Source organism: Coregonus clupeaformis, chromosome 9 (assembly GCF_020615455.1).
Source record: "Coregonus clupeaformis isolate EN_2021a chromosome 9, ASM2061545v1, whole genome shotgun sequence".
Lineage (NCBI taxonomy): Eukaryota > Metazoa > Chordata > Actinopteri > Salmoniformes > Salmonidae > Coregonus > Coregonus clupeaformis.
The window spans coordinates 22889110-22905706 of NC_059200.1; the positions used below are offsets into that span (position 1 = coordinate 22889110).

The following is a 16597-nucleotide window of genomic DNA, read 5'->3' on the forward strand; positions in this document are numbered from 1 at the left end:
TTCATTCTTTCCTTTACACGGATCAGTCGTCCTGGTCCCTTTGCAGAAAAACAGCCCCAAAGCATGATGTTTCCACCTCCATGCTTCACAGTAGGTATGGTGTTCTTTGGATGCAACTCAGCATTCTTTGTCCTCCAAAAACGACGAGTTGAGTTTTTACCAAAAAGTTCTATTTTGGTTTCATCTGACCATATGACATTCTCCCAATCCTCTTCTGGATCATCCAAATGCACTCTAGCAAACTTCAGACGGGCCTGGACATGTACTGGCTTAAGCAGGGGGACACGTCTGGCACTGCAGGATTTGAGTCCCTGGCGGCGTAGTGTGTTACTGATGGTAGGCTTTGTTACTTTGGTCCCAGCTCTCTGCAGGTCATTCACTAGGTCCCCCCGTGTGGTTCTGGGATTTTTGCTCACCGTTCTTGTGATAATTTTGACCCCACGAGGTGAGAACTTGCATGGAGCCCCAGATCGAGGGAGATTATCAGTGGTCTTGTATGTCTTCCATTTCCTAATAATTGCTCCCACAGTTGATTTCTTCAAACCAAGCTGCTTACCTATTGCAGATTCAGTCTTCCCAGCCTGGTGCAGGTCTACAATTTTGTTTCTGGTGTCCTTTGACAGCTCTTTGGTCTTGGCCATAGTGGAGTTTGGAGTGTGACTGTTTGAGGTTGTGGACAGGTGTCTTTTATACTGATAACAAGTTCAAACAGGTGCCATTAATACAGGTAACGAGTGGAGGACAGAGGAGCCTCTTAAAGAAGAAGTTACAGGTCTGTGAGAGCCAGAAATCTTGCTTGTTTGTAGGTGACCAAATACTTATTTTCCACCATAATTTGCAAATAAATTCATAAAAAATCCTACAATGTGATTTTCTGGATTATTATTCTCAATTTGTCTGTCATAGTTGACGTGTACCTATGATGAAAACTACAGGCCTCTCTCATCTTTTTAAGTGGGAGAACTTGCACAATTGGTGGCTGACTAAATACTTTTTTCCCCCACTGTATGTCCATATTTGAGCCTTTGTGGTTTGCGAGGCCTGAGAAAACAGTGATAGAATCAGCAGAAATTGGAAATCACACAATAATGTTTCTCAACACTCTACTGTCCAAAATGTCAACTGTTGGTTAAAACGACACAACAATTACTTCTTAACTGTGTGACACAACAATGATGTTGTGCGAGAGTTTTGTCACACAGGGGAGAAGGTCATGCTGGGGTCACCTCCATGTTTTTGAATGACTCCTTTATTTAACCTGGTGATCTCATTGAGATAAAAAAATATGTACACTACATGACCAAAAGTCCATAGACAATGTTTGTCTGTGGAGATTGCATGGCGGTGTGCTCAATTTTTGTTAGATTTGGTGGGGACTCAGGCGCAGAGACGGACACACGGACAACGAGGGTGAATATGATGTTGTTTTATTCAGGGGGTTTTGGCAGAGAGGAGTAGTGCAGGGTGGAGCAGCTACAGACCGGGGTAGGAGCTGCGTGGTGAGGAGAGCCAGTAGCACCGAGAGCTGGATGCCGAGGATAACAGACAACTGGTGAGCGGGTTGCGGCGTGGGAGTGGCAGGCAGGCAGGCAGCAGGAATCGACGGGATCTGGTCGAAGAAGAAAACAGGTTACAAACTTGGCAGAAACAACTATAAAGCTAAGAGAGTAACAACTAAACTGAGACTCCTGTACGGAGCCAAGTTACCACAGGTGGTGAAGGAACGAACTGGCGCTGGAGAGGTGTCCAGCCCGGGTAGATAACTGCTTGTTGATTGGTGACAATGAGCCGCAGCTGGATGTAACTGATCTTGTGAGAGAATGGCCACGCCCCCTGACCTAGATCCTCTGACTGGGCTGCACAGCAGGGGAGACAGACACAAACAACACACACACAGGGAAAAAGGGAAACAGAAAACAAGAGGGAACAAGAACAACAGTGCCGAACCGTAACAGTACCCTCAGGCGCCACCCGGCGACTCCCCCGGCTTGTCAGGGTGGTCCCTATGGAAGTCAGCCACCAGCTGCGGGTCCAGTATAAACCGCCGGGAATCCAGGACCTCTCCTCGGGACCATATCCCTCCCAGTCCACCAGGTACTGAAAACCTCTACCACGCCTCCGGACGTCCAGCAGTCTCCGCACCGTGTAGGCTGGATGGTCGTCAATAATACGCGGTGGCGGAGGGGGATCCACCGGCGGACACAAAGGGCTGGAGGAGACCAGTTTAAGCTGGGACACGTGAAATGTAGGATGGACTCTCATGGCCTGGGGAAGCTTCAACCGAACAGCCGAAGGGTTGATGATGGAGTCGATCACGAAAGGACCCAAATACCGGGGCGACAGCTTACGGGAGTCCGTGCGTAGAGGGATGTTGCTGGAGGAGAGCCAGACTCGCTGACCAGGCTGGAACTGGGGAGCGACTATCCGGTGTCTGTCCGCCACTCTCTTGTTGCGCTCTGCTGTCCGTAGAAGGGCCTCACGGGTGTCCACCCACACCTTGCGGCAGCGACAAAGGTTATCCTGAACTGATGGGACGGCTAACTCCCTTTTCCTGAGACGGGAACAATGGCGGTTGGTATCCCAAAGCCGCCTCAAATGGTGAGAGACCAGTGGCAGATGAGGTGAGGGAATTGTGGGCATATTCGACCCACGGGAGGTGTTTGGCCCAGGTGGACGGGGTTCTGGGATGTCACACAGCGTAGAGCAGCCTCCAGGTCCTGATTGGTCCTCTCAGTCTGGCCATTGGACTGGGGATGGAAACCTGATGAGAGACTGACAGAGGCACCCAGAGCAGAACAAAACTCCTTCCATACCCGAGAAATGAACTGTGGACCTCTATCGGACACTATGTCCACAGGTATTCCATGGGGGGACGGAATACATGTAGGACCAAGAGGTCGGCCGTCTCACTGGCAGACGGTAATTTTGGTAATGCAACAAAATGGGCAGATTTAGAGAATCTGTCCACGATGGTGAGTATGGTGTCATTACCTTCCGACATAGGAAGTCCAGTGACGAAGTCCAAGGCCACGTGAGACCAAGGACGACTCGGGACTGGGAGAGGCCGCAGCAGGCCCGAAGGAGCCCGGTGGGAGGCCTTATTTTGGGCACAGATGGAACAGGCCGCCACGTACTCCCCGGACGTCAGCCTCAACAGATGGCCACCAAAAGTGCCTCTTCAGTAGCGACAGTGTACGGTTCATACCAGGGTGGCAGGAGAAGCTCGAGGTGTGGATCCAGTTGAGCACTTGCGGCCGCACGGCTCGGGAACATAGAGAAGGTCGGAGGGACCATCGGCCGGTCCAGGTTCCGACTCTTGAGCCGATCGGACGAGGGACTCGATTTCCCAGTGAACAGCCGCCACCAAACAGGAAGCGGGCAGAATAGGTTCAGGATTGCTGGAGTCTTCATTGTCTGTAAACTGGCGAGAGAGAGCATCAGGCTTGACATTGCGTGTGCCAGGACGGTATGTTAAAGTAAACTTGAACCTGCTGAAAAACAGGGCCCATCTGGCCTGACGGGAGTTTAGCCTCTTGGATGACTGGATGTAAGCCAGGTTCTTGTGGTCTGTCCAGACTATGAAGGGTTGCTCTGCTCCGTCCAGCCAGTGCCTCCACTCCTCCAATGCCAACTTAACAGCAAGCAACTCCCGGTTACCCACGTCGTAGTTCTTCTCCGCAGGGGTCAACCTCCTCGAGAAAAAGGCCACAGGATGGATCTTCTGGTCCGTGGAGGAACGTTGTGACAGGACAGCCCCACCCCCTGAATCAGAGGCGTCCACTTCCACAATAAACTGCAAACTAGCATCTGGATGAATAAGAACTGGTGAGGTGGTGAATAGTTCCTTCAGTGTACTCACGGCTGACTCGGCCTCCGGTGTCCACAGGAATGGCACCTTAGGGGAGGTGAGCTTGGTCAGGGGGCAACCACTTGGCTGAAACCCCTGATGAAGCGTCGGTAGAAGTTGGCGAAGCCCAGGAAGCGTTGTAGCTGCTTCCGGGACGTGGGTGTGGGCCACTCCGCAACTGCTCTGATCTTGTCAGGGTCTGGTGACACTTGTCCCCGCTCGATAATAAAACCCAAAAAGGGGACGGACTGCCGGTGGAACTCACACTTTTCTGCCTTCACATATAGTTTATTTTCCATGAGGCGTTGGAGAACCAGACGGACGTGGGAGACGTGTTCATCCTGTGACTTAGAGAATATAAGAATGTCATCCAAATAGACAAACACAAAACGGTGTAGAAAATCCCTCAACACATCGTTAACCATGGCCTGAAACACTGCTGGGGCGTTAGTGAGACCGAATGGCATGACTAGGTATTCAAAATGTCCGAGAGGGGGTATTGAAAGCAGATTTTCCATTCGTCTCCCTGCTTGATCCTAACGAGGTGGTAAGCGTTACGCAGGTCGAGTTTGAGTAAACACGGTAGCTCCATGAAGGGGTTCAAAAGCTGAGTTGATGAGAGGCAGGGGGTACGTATTTCTGACTGTGATGTTATTAAGTCCTCTGTAGTCAATGCAGGGGCGTAATGTTTTGTCCTTCTTCTCAACAAAAAAGAACCCCGCCCCAACAGCGGAAGATGAGGGACGAATGAGGCCAGAGGCTAGAGAGTCGCCTATGTGGTTTCATAGCTTCTCTCTCAGTACGGGACAGATTGAAAAGCCGACTGGATGGGCAAAGGGGCTCCAGGCAGTAACTCAATGGCGCAATCGTATGGCCTATGAGGTGGTAGTGAAAGTGCTTTGGACTTGCTGAATACCTCGGCCAGGTCCAGGTACTCGTCAGGGACTGAAGAGAGGTCTGGGGGTTTGACAGGGGATGCAGGGGAACCTACAGAGGGCGGAATAGCCGACCCAAGGCAAGCATAATGGCAGTGAGTGCTCCAACTGTGTATCTTGTGGTTTTGCCAGTCAATATGGGGGTTGTGAAGGCTAAGCCAAGGGAAACCGAGGATAAGAGGGGAGGCAGAGGAGGAGACTACTTTAAACTGGATGGTTTCTTTGTGATTGCCTGACAGTATGAGAGAAACGGGGACAGTTTGGTGGGTGATGTTGGCAAACTGATGACCGTCAATAGCGGTTACTGTAATAGGCTTAGGCAGGGGCTTAACAGGGATCTCAGCCTGAGTAACAAGGTCAATGTCCAGGAAACTATCCTCAGCACCAGAGTCAATGAGAGCAGCTAAAGGGAGAGACAGATTCCTGAACTGGACTGTAGCTGGGATAACTAGACGGGTGCTGTGGGCATGGAGTCAGGTGTAACACTTGCAAGTACGCCCACGTTTACCTGAAAGCTTTGTCTTTTGGGGCGAACCGGACAGTTAACCAGAAAATGAGTGCGGTCCCCACAGTACACGCACTCACCAGCCCGCATGCGCCGTTCTTTTCGGCAGGGGACAGACACGAGCACGGCCCAGCTGCATGGGCTCGTCCAGTTCCGTGGAGGGATCCGCTGAGGTGTATGGGCGGTGTCCGAGTGGTGGTGTTGCTCGGGTTGCAGAAAGCGAGGGCCCCCCTGCAGTGCGGACCCGACCGCTCCTCTCCTGTCTCCTCTCCCGTAGCCTGTTGTCTATACGGGTAGCAAGAGAAACGAGAGAATGAAGGTTAGCAGGCTCCTCACGAACAGCTAGTTCATCCTTAATTGTGTCACTCAAACCGTTAACAAACGCTCCCTGAAGAGCGTCGTCATTCCACTTGGAATCGGCTGCCAAGGTCAAAAATCAATGGCGTATTCAGCCACGCAACCCATGCCCTGTCGTAGCTTCAATAGTCTCTTTGTGGCGGTCCCGGCATGGTCCGGGTGATCAAACACAATCTCCAATTGAGAGGAAAAATCGTCAAACGACAGGCTGGCAATCTGCTGAGTAGAATAAGCCGCTTCTGCCCAAATCAAAGCTTTGCCCCTTAGTAACCCCAGAGCGTAATGTACCTTTGAGGATTCCGTGGAGAACGACAGGGGCTTCTGTTTGAACACCAAGCGGCACTGAAGCAGGAAACCACGGCATTTGTTCAGGTCCCCGGTAAAAGGTTCGGGTGAGGTCGTAGGGGGGTTCCCGAAGAGGCAGGAGCGAAAACCGAGCCTGGAGCAACTGTAGGAGGAGCAGGCGGAGGAGAAGCAGAGGGAGGAAGAGTAGTGAGTGTTACCAGGTTAGCTACCTGAGAGGTGAGCTGAGATACTTGATCCAACAACCGCTGGTTGTTATCCAATAGAGACCCGATGAGTTGGTCGTGTTGTCCCAATAACATTCCCTGTGAATGGAGGGCGCGTTATGCGCCATCACCCCGTTGTTTCATGTGGCGTCTCTGCTGAGTCCATGTATGGCCAGTTCGTTCTGTTAGATTTGGTGGGGACTCAGGCGCAGAGACGGACACACGGACAACGAGGGTGAATATGATGTTGTTTTATTCAGGGGGTTTTGGCAGAGAGGAGTAGTGCAGGGTGGAGCAGCTACAGACCGGGGGTAGGAGCTGCGTGGTGAGGAGAGCCAGTAGCACCGAGAGCTGGATGCCGAGGATAACAGACAACTGGTGAGCGGGTTGCGGCGTGGGAGTGGCAGGCAGGCAGGCAGCAGGAATCGACGGGATCTGGTCGAAGAAGAAAACAGGTTACAAACTTGGCAGAAACAACTATAAAGCTAAGAGAGTAACAACTAAACTGAGACTCCTGTACGGAGCCAAGTTACCACAGGTGGTGAAGGAACGAACTGGCGCTGGAGAGGTGTCCAGCCCGGGTAGATAACTGCTTGTTGATTGGTGACAATGAGCCGCAGCTGGATGTAACTGATCTTGTGAGAGAATGGCCACGCCCCCTGACCTAGATCCTCTGACTGGGCTGCACAGCAGGGGGAGACAGACACAAACAACACACACACAGGGAAAAAGGGAAACAGAAAACAAGAGGGAACAAGAACAACAGTGCCGAACCGTAACAATTTTATACACCTGTCAGCAACGGGTGTGGCTGAAATAGCCAACTCCACTCATTTGAAGGGGTGTCCACATACTTTTCTATATATAGTGTATTCATCAAGAGAGACCAGTCACTGTGTGAGGTAAGTCAGTGTTCATATTGGTGTGTTTGTCAGACAGGGGTCAGGGAAGTAGTTATGGAGATAGACTGTATAACCTGGAGGCGTATTGATCTATTCAGGAAATCAAGCTGTAGTACAAAGTGTACAAAGTAAAAACGAGATTTGTTTACCCTCCGGGTGCATGGCATGGCCACTCCTTTTCTGTGGTTTCTGAATGTCAAGTCATGTAAATTACAATTATTTAAAAAAAAAAAGAATTGTGATTGCTGATCGGTTCATTTGTATATTTAGGATTAGTGGGTTTTATTATCAGTTTTAACAAAGCTTTTTATTTTGTACTTATGTATTTGGTATTGTTTTTTTTGTGGTATGGTTTTTATATCAGCCCTTGGGCTTCAAACCTGCACACCGTTTTTATTTATTTGTTTTTATCTGTATTGTTGTCTATTACTTATTTTCTTTGGTGCAAATAAATTAAACCTTAAACCTACATCTTAATATATTAAGATAGCTAGAGCTGTAGATCCAGATCCCTTGATAGTCATTTAAGTAATATTGTTGGTTTGTGTCAGAGACAGACATGTCTAGGTTTACAGTACTAAGAACAGCTGTTCTCGTTCCTTATTGTTTGGAGATGTTCTATTTAACCCCCTAGAGTCGACTGACGCACCGGTGCATGAATCTAAATGACATAACAACAAAATCCCCATCAAAATCCGTCCGTTTAAGCTAGAGTTATCCGTTTTTTTGCCTAGGATGCGTCTCAATCCACCGCATCAGCCAGTGTCCCACTTCCGCATCTGTGGTGAAAAGTGACAGAGCTAGAGCGGTGTTTGTCAGAGCATGAGACATCCTGAAAATCGGTCTTCTCACGTAAACGTCTGTAGTGTCCGAACGGTTTGACCTAAGAACTATTATGACCCCACTATGGAAAGATTGATGTGTATTTTTAATGGATTATCAGATAAAACTGGGTTAATCACGAACATAGAGTTAGAATTATTTGTTACTGGGCCAGGAATGTAATCGCATCATTTCACTGTGTGTGTGGGTAAAAGAGGGAAACTGACCCAGGGTCAAATTGCTTTCTCTTACTTAGATCCATGGTTGTCTTATCATATCAGAGACTGAAACTGGCTTGGGCCTTTTGTTTCTATCTTCAAACACAGTGAAAAGAGCCGGGGTTGAACAGAGTTTAAACTAAACATTAGTGTTTTTGCAAGATAAGGATTGATTGTAGTACTCTGTGGGCGGAGCAATAAAAGAGCGGGAAACTGAAGAGGGCACTATATAAGATGGCGGGAGAGAAAAATAGGGGGTTCCAATCTGCAGATTGACCTGGCTTTGTTGAATAAAAAATAAAGTCATTCTTGATGCAACAAAAACCCTGTAAGACCATTGATTTTTTATAAAGTATAGTGGTTATTTTCCACAACATAATTAGCGATCCCGGCAGGACCTGTTTATAGAGATCTTTGAGTCCTTTGCCATCGGAGGAGGTTTTGACGAATCACACAATCAGTGGCCACTGTTTAAACAAAGGTAAGCAACATTCTTACTTAAACTGTGTGTTTCGATCAAGCTGAATCTGAGGGTAGGGTACGGAAGGGTTCTTTCCAGAATTTAAGGACCAAATTTAGCAGAAAAACAGTTTTTTGTTGGAATAAGAAATAAGCATGCATGCAATGTTATTGTTGATAAGTGTGAATAACTTAAATCCTACGGTTACTGCACTAGCGTTAACGAGGGTAGGTGGCTAGCCAAAAGTCCACTATGGATACCGCTCTAACGTGTTGATCATTGTTAGAGGCTGCTCGGGGGTAGGTGGGACATACATTACTAAAACGGCTTACGGTTACCGCTCTAACTTGTTTATCATGGTTAGAGGCTGCTCAGGAGTAGGTGACGCATCAGCTTGGGTGAGGTGATGCACAAAATAGGTCATCCAAGTAGGTGACACCATAAATTGGAAGTCGCGCCGTTCATCTCAGGTGAACGGTTGTGAACGCCACCAGGGCTTCAAAGTATAGAGAAATAATAAGATAGAGTAGGTCTGCTAATCTCGTACAGGTGGAATGGTTAGCTTGAGCGGCTGTGAGTCATTCAGTGATTCATTCTGTCTGATTCATTTAAGCACGAGTGGCTGCTTATCTGTGTGGGTGATTGGACAACAAAAAGAAATCCTGTAAATAATAGCCTTTTCTTTGTGGAGAAAGTGTAAGGAAAGGGACTATATTTTAGGTCGTTTGAAGCTTCTAAGGCTGGTGGAGAAAGGGAAAGCCCAATCTTGCATTAGGGAGAGGAGAATTAATAGTATGTGGATATTCATTTACTAACGGAGGGGAGAGAGAAATCCTGTTGGAGGAACAGGTCACGTGTCCGGGGGTGATCATATGACGTCAACACATTGAATTTCGGCCAAGCTTAGAGGGGATCATCACATTTGGGAAATATAAAAGTTAACAGAGTTAACATTCCAAATTTGGGTACTTTTATAGAAGAAAATTCCTGTAGGTAATACGAATATTGATTGTGTGTTTGGGATGTAGCATTGTGTGAATGTGGTATGAGTAAATCTGAAGTTTGGAGAATGAGCTGGTGATATAATGATACCTGGGGGGGTATGGTAAAACTAACTTGTGGCAATAAAGAATCATTAGAAATACGAATGGTTTGGTTAATATGAATATATTAAAATATGATGTATGTTATGTGCGGGTAATTGATTAGTAGAGAGTGGATAAAAGTGGAATAATATATACAGTGGGGAGAACAAGTATTTGATACACTGCCGATTTTGCAGATTTTCCTACTTACAAAGCATGTAGAGGTCTGTACTTTTTATCATAGGTACACTTCAACTGTGAGAGACAGAATCTAAAACAAAATTCCAGAAAATCACATTGTATGATTTTTAAGTAATTAATTTGCATTTTATTGCATGACATAAGTATTTGATACATCAGAAAAGCAGAACTTAATATTTGGTACAGAAACCTTTGTTTGCAATTACAGAGATCATACATTTCCTGTAGGTCTTGACCAGGTTTGCACACACTGCAGCAGGGATTTTGGCCCACTCCTCCATACAGACCTTCTCCAGATCCTTCAGGTTTCGGGGCTGTCGCTGGGCAATACAGACTTTCAGCCCCCTCCAAAGATGTTCTATTGGGTTCAGGTCTGGAGACTGGCTAGGCCACTCCAGGACCTTGAGATGCTTCTTACGGAGCCAATCCTTAGTTGCCCTGGCTGTGTGTTTTGGGTCGTTGTCATGCTGGAAGACCCAGCCATGACCCATCTTCAATGCTCTTACTGAGGGAAGGAGGTTGTTGGCCAAGATCTCGCGATACATGGCCCCATTCATCCTCCCCTCAACACGGTGCAGTCGTCTTGTCCCCTTTACAGAAAAGCATCCCCAAAGAATGATGTTTCCATCTCCACGCTTCACGGTTGGGATGGTGTTCTTGGGGTTGTACTCATCCTTCTTCTTCCTCCAAACACGGCGAGTGGAGTTTAGACCAAAAAGCTCTATTTTTGTCTCATCAGACCACATGACCTTCTCCCATTCCTCCTCTGGATCATCCAGATGGTCATTGGCAAACTTCAGACGGGCCTGGACATGCGCTGGCTTGAGCAGGGGGACCTTGCGTGCGCTGCAGGATTTTAATCCATGACGGCGTAGTGCAGGGGTGTCAAACGTACGGCCCGCGGGCCGGATCAGGCCCGCAAACGGGTTTAATCCGGCCCGCGAGATTATTAAAAAAAAAAAAAAAAAAAAAAAAGTATAAAAATGCTACAGGATGTTACAGAGCACCTGAATAACTTGAACAAACAGCTGCAAGGGCGCAACAAAGTTGTCACGCAGTATTATGACAGCATACGTTCTTTCAAGTTGAAGCTGTCATTGTGGGAGACGCAACTTGCCGGTGGTGATGCAGCTCACTTCCCCTGTCTGAAAAATGTGTGCGCGACCCAACATGTGGCAGACATGAAGCGGTTCAAAGATAAAATAACTGGACTGTTACGGGAGTTTGAGCAACGCTTTCAGATTTATGTTTATATGTTTTTATGTTGATGTGCTATTGTTTTTAATTGATTTTATTTTATTTGTATATTTAACCTATTCTTGACTCTGTGGTTCTTGCACTTGTTTGGGGAACAGGATTTCATTATTTTTATCTACATTTCTGCCTGAGAAATGACACCCTGATATAGTTCTGTGATCTGTGAAACAGTTCTGTTAATCACTGAGGCATTGTGTGTTTGTGTTCTTTTTCTTTAGAATTTTAAAATAAACTTGACGTGTTTTATGATTAATAGTGATGTTGTGCTTGTACTATTTTGGACACACTGTCCTCAGGCTCCAGCTTTATGTTGTATGTTGATCGTATTAAAACAAAGAAAACAATCTGAAGTTGTTGTTTTTAAGTTATATATACCATGATTTTTCCGGTCCGGCCCACTTGGGAATAGATTTTCCTCCATGTGGCCCCTGAGCTAAAATGAGTTTGACACCCCTGATCTATCTGTTCTGATAGACTTTCTATTTCCTTTCTTTTTATAAACTCTTTTGACCTAAATTGCTTTTGTTTTCGAGATGAGTACTGAATTGCATGGCCTCTAAAGGCGCATTTAAAGGTGTCCCATCCAATAAGGGGATTCGCTGTACCTATGTTATGTTGGAAAAAGTCAGTTATAAATTCCTTTGTTATAATTATAAATAAATTATCAGTTTAAATTTCCAATATCCTCGCCCACGTGGAAATTCAGTAAGAGTAATGTATATGCCTATTATTATGATGGTCCGACCGCATTCTGTCCCCCATCAACACTTTTTTTTACTTTTGGTGCCAACGAGAATGAGATAAGAAAGAAGTCAAGACGACTAGCTTGATTCAGTCTCCGCCATGTACTGTATATCTCACTAGATCAGTATATTTAAGCCTCCATATATCTACTAGTTCTAATGTATCCATGACATTCACAATTTCCTTAAGAACATGTGGGTGATTGTTTGTGGTGTGATTTCCTTTACGGTCCATTGAGCTATTTAAAACAGTATTATAATCCCCCACCATAATAATATTGTCTTGAATTGCTTGCAGGCTTGATAATTTATTATATACAGTGGGGGAAAAAAGTATTTAGTCAGCCACCAATTGTGCAAGTTCTCCCACTTAAAAAGATGAGAGAGGCCTGTAATTTTCATCATAGGTACACGTCAACTATGACAGACAAAATGAGAAAAAAAAATCCAGAAAATCACATTGTAGGATTTTTATGAATTTATTTGCAAATTATGGTGGAAAATAAGTATTTGGTCAATAACAAAAGTTTCTCAATACTTTGTTATATACCCTTTGTTGGCAATGACACAGGTCAAACGTTTTCTGTAAGTCTTCACAAGGTTTTCACACACTGTTGCTGGTATTTTGGCCCATTCCTCCATGCAGATCTCCTCTAGAGCAGTGATGTTTTGGGGCTGTCGCTGGGCAACACAGACTTTCAACTCCCCTCCAAAGATTTCCTATGGGGGTTGAGATCTGGAGACTGGCTAGGCCACTCCAGGACCTTGAAATGCTTCTTACAAAGCCACTCCTTCGTTGCCCGGGTGGTGTGTTTGGGATCATTGTCATGCTGAAAGACCCAGCCACGTTTCATCTTCAATGCCCTTGCTGATGGATGGAGGTTTTCACTCAAAATCTCACGATACATTGCCCCATTCATTCTTTCCTTTACACAGATCAGTCGTCCTGGTCCCTTTGCAGAAAAACAGCCCCAAAGCATGATGTTTCCACCCCCATGCTTCACAGTAGGTATGGTGTTCTTTGGATGCAACTCCGCATTCTTTGTCCTCCAAACACGGCGAGTTGAGTTTTTACCAAAAAGTTCTATTTTGGTTTAATCTGACCATATGACATTCTCCCAATCCTCTTCTGGATCATCCAAATGCACTCTAGCAAACTTCAGACGGGCCTGGACATGTACTGGCTTAAGCAGGGGGACACGTCTGGCACTGCAGGATTTGAGTCCCTGGCGGCGTAGTGTGTTACTGATGGTAGGCTTTGTTACTTTGGTCCCAGCTCTCTGCAGGTCATTCACTAGGTCCCCCGTGTGGTTCTGGGATTTTTACTCACCGTTCTTGTGATCATTTTGACCCCACGGGGTGAGATCTTGCGTGGAGCCCCAGATCGAGGGAGATTATCAGTGGTCTTGTATGTCTTCCATTTCCTAATAATTGCTCCCACAGTTGATTTCTTCAAACCAAATCAAATCAAATTTTATTGGTCACATGCGCCGAATACAACAGGTGCAGACATTACAGTGAAATGCTTACTTACAGCCCTTAACCAACAGTGCATTTATTTTAAACAAAAAAAAGTAAAAATAAAACAACAACAAAAAAAAGTGTTGAGGAAAAAAAGAGCAGAAGTAAAATAAAGTGACAGTAGGGAGGCTATATATACAGGGGGGTACCGTTGCAGAGTCAATGTGCGGGGGCACCGGCTAGTTGAGGTAATATGTACATGCGGGTAGAGTTAAAGTGACTATGCATAAATACTTAACAGAGTAGCAGCAGCGTAAAAAGGATGGGGTGGGGGGCAGTGCAAATAGTCCGGGTAGCCATGATTAGCTGTTCAGGAGTCTTATGGCTTGGGGGTAGAAGCTGTTGAGAAGTCTTTTGGACCTAGACTTGGCACTCCGGTACCGCTTGCCGTGCGGTAGCAGAGAGAACAGTCTATGACTAGGGTGGCTGGAGTCTTTGACAATTTTGAGGGCCTTCCTCTGACACCGCCTGGTATAGAGGTCCTGGATGGCAGGAAGCTTTGCCCCAGTGATGTACTGGGCCGTACGCACTACCCTCTGTAGTGCCTTGCGGTCGGAGGCCAAGCAGTTGCCATACCAGGCGGTGATGCAACCAGTCAGGATGCTCTCGATGGTGCAGCTGTAGAATTTTTTGAGGATCTGAGGACCCATGCCAAATCTTTTTCAGTCTCCTGAGGGGGAATAGGCTTTGTCGTGCCCTCTTCACGACTGTCTTGGTGTGTTTGGACCATGATAGTTCGTTGCGTGATGTGGACACCAAGGAACTTGAAGCTCTCAACCTGTTCCACTACAGCCCCGTCGATGAGAATGGGGGCGTGCTCAGTCCTCTTTTTTTCCTGTAGTCCACAATCATCTCCTTTGTCTTGGTCACGTTGAGGGAGAGGTTGTTGTCCTGGCACCACACGGCCAGATCTCTGACCTCCTCCCTATAGGCTGTCTCATCGTTGTCGGTGATCAGGCCTACCACTGTTGTGTCGTCGGCAAACTTAATGATGGTGTTGGAGTCGTGCCTGGCCATGCAGTCATGGGTGAACAGAGAGTACAGGAGGGGACTGAGCACGCACCCCTGAGGGGCCCCCGTGTTGAGGATCAGTGTGGCAGATGTGTTGTTACCTACCCTTACCACCTGGGGGCGGCCCGTCAGGAAGTCCAGGATCCAGTTGCAGAGGGAGGTGTTTAGTCCCAGGATCCTTAGCTTAGTGATGAGCTTAGAGGGCACTATGGTGTTGAATGCTGAGCTGTAGTCAATGAATAGCATTCTCATGTAGGTGTTCCTCTTGTCCAGGTGGGAAAGGGCAGTGTGGAGTGCAATAGAGATTGCATCATCTGTGGATCTGTTGGGGCGGTATGCAAATTGGAGTGGGTCTAGGGTTTCTGGGATAATGCTGTTGATGTGAGCCATGACCAGCCTTTCAAAGCACTTCATGGCTACAGACGTCAGTGCTACGGGTCGGTAGTCATTTAGGCAGGTTATCTTAGAGTTCTTGGGCACGGGGACTATGGTGGTCTGCTTGAAACATGTTGGTATTACAGACTCAGTCAGGGACATGTTGAAAATGTCAGTGAAGACACTTGCCAGTTGGTCAGCACATGCTCGGAGTACACGTCCTGGTAATCCGTCTGGCCCTGCGGCCTTGTGAATGTTGACCTGCTTAAAAGTCTTACTCACATCGGCTACGGAGAGCGTGATCACATAGTCATCCGGAACAGCTGGTGCTCTCATGCATGCTTCAGTGTTGCTTGCCTCAGCGAGCATAGAAGTGGTTTAGCTCGTCTGGTAGGCTTGTGTCACTGGGCAGCTCGCGGCTGTGCTTCCCTTTGTAGTCTGTAATAGTTTTCAAGCCCTGCCACATCCGACGAGCATCAGAGCCAGTGTAGTACGATTCAATCTTAGTCCTGTATTGACTCTTTGCCTGTTTGATGGTTCGTCGGAGGTCATAGCGGGATTTCTTATAAGCGTCCGGGTTAGAGTCCCGTTCCTTGAAAGCGGCAGCTCTACCCTTTAGCTCAGTGCGGATGTTTCCTGTAATCCATGGCTTCTGGTTGACCGCCACCCCTTGTCTTACCGGAGTCAGCCGTTCTGTCCTGCCGATGTAGCGTATAGCCTGCTAGCTGAATGTTATCATTGTTGTCGTTCAGCCACGACTCGGTGAAACATAAGATATTACAGTTTTTAATGTCCCGTTGGTAGGATAACCGTAATCTTAAGTCGTCCAATTTATTATCAAATGATTGAACGTTGGCTAATAGGATTGATGGAAGAGGCAGTTTACTCGCTCGCCGTCAGATCCTTACAAGGCACCCCGATCTACGTCCACGATATCTCCGTCTCTTCCTCACGCGAATGACGGGGATTTGGGCCTTGTCGGGTGTCTGTATGATATCCTCGCGCCGCCTCGTTGAAGAAAAAATCTTCGTCCAATACGAGGTGAGTAATCGCTGTCCTGATATCCAGAAGCTCTTTTTGGTTATAAGAGACGATGGCAGAAACATTATGTACAAAATAAATTACAAATAACGCGGAAAAACACACATAATAGTACAATTGGTTAGAGGGCTGTAAAACGGCAGCCATCTTCTCCAAGCTGCTTACCTATTGCAGATTCAGTCTTCCCAGCCTGGTGCAGGTCTACAATTTTGTTTCTGGTGTCCTTTGACAGCTCTTTGGTCTTGGCCATAGTGGAGTTTGGAGTGTGACTGTTTGAGGTCGTGGACAGGTGTCTTTTATACTGATAACAAGTTCAAACAGGTGTCATTAATACAGGTAACGAGTGGAGGACAGAGGAGCCTCTTAAAGAAGAAGTTACAGGTCTGTGAGAGCCAGAAATCTTGCTTGTTTGTAGGTGACCAAATACTTATTTTCCACCATAATTTGCAAATAAATTTATTAAAAATCCTACAATGTGATTTTCTGGAGAAAAAAAATCTCAATTTGTCAGTCATAGTTGACGTGTACCTATGATGAAAATTACAGGCCTCTCTCATCTTTTTAAGTGGGAGAACTTGCACAATTGGTGGCTGACTAAATACTTTTTTCCCCCACTGTATATATATATATAATAGAATTATTGTAAAATGAACTGTGTCCATAAGGTGTAGATAGTAAGTATAGACCGGAAGTAGAGGCCTGGGCATTGTTGTTCACTAATTTACTCCAAGTAGGGAAAGGATGGCGGGGTTGAAAAGTAATAAAGGGGAGTATATATGTAAAAAACATGGGGGATTGGAAGTGATGC

The 16597-nt window shown here is 46.6% G+C and overlaps 1 long non-coding RNA gene across 1 annotated transcript; it reads right to left on the reverse strand.

The window, feature by feature from the left end:
* Positions 1-1410: 1410 nt before the first annotated feature.
* LOC123491584 lies at positions 1411-1740 on the reverse strand. The gene is made up of 2 exons (XR_006661443.1): positions 1708-1740; positions 1411-1609 (listed from the first exon to the last, which is right to left on the reverse strand). It is a non-coding gene; the product is annotated as an uncharacterized LOC123491584 (long non-coding RNA).
* Positions 1741-16597: the final 14857 nt, after the last annotated feature.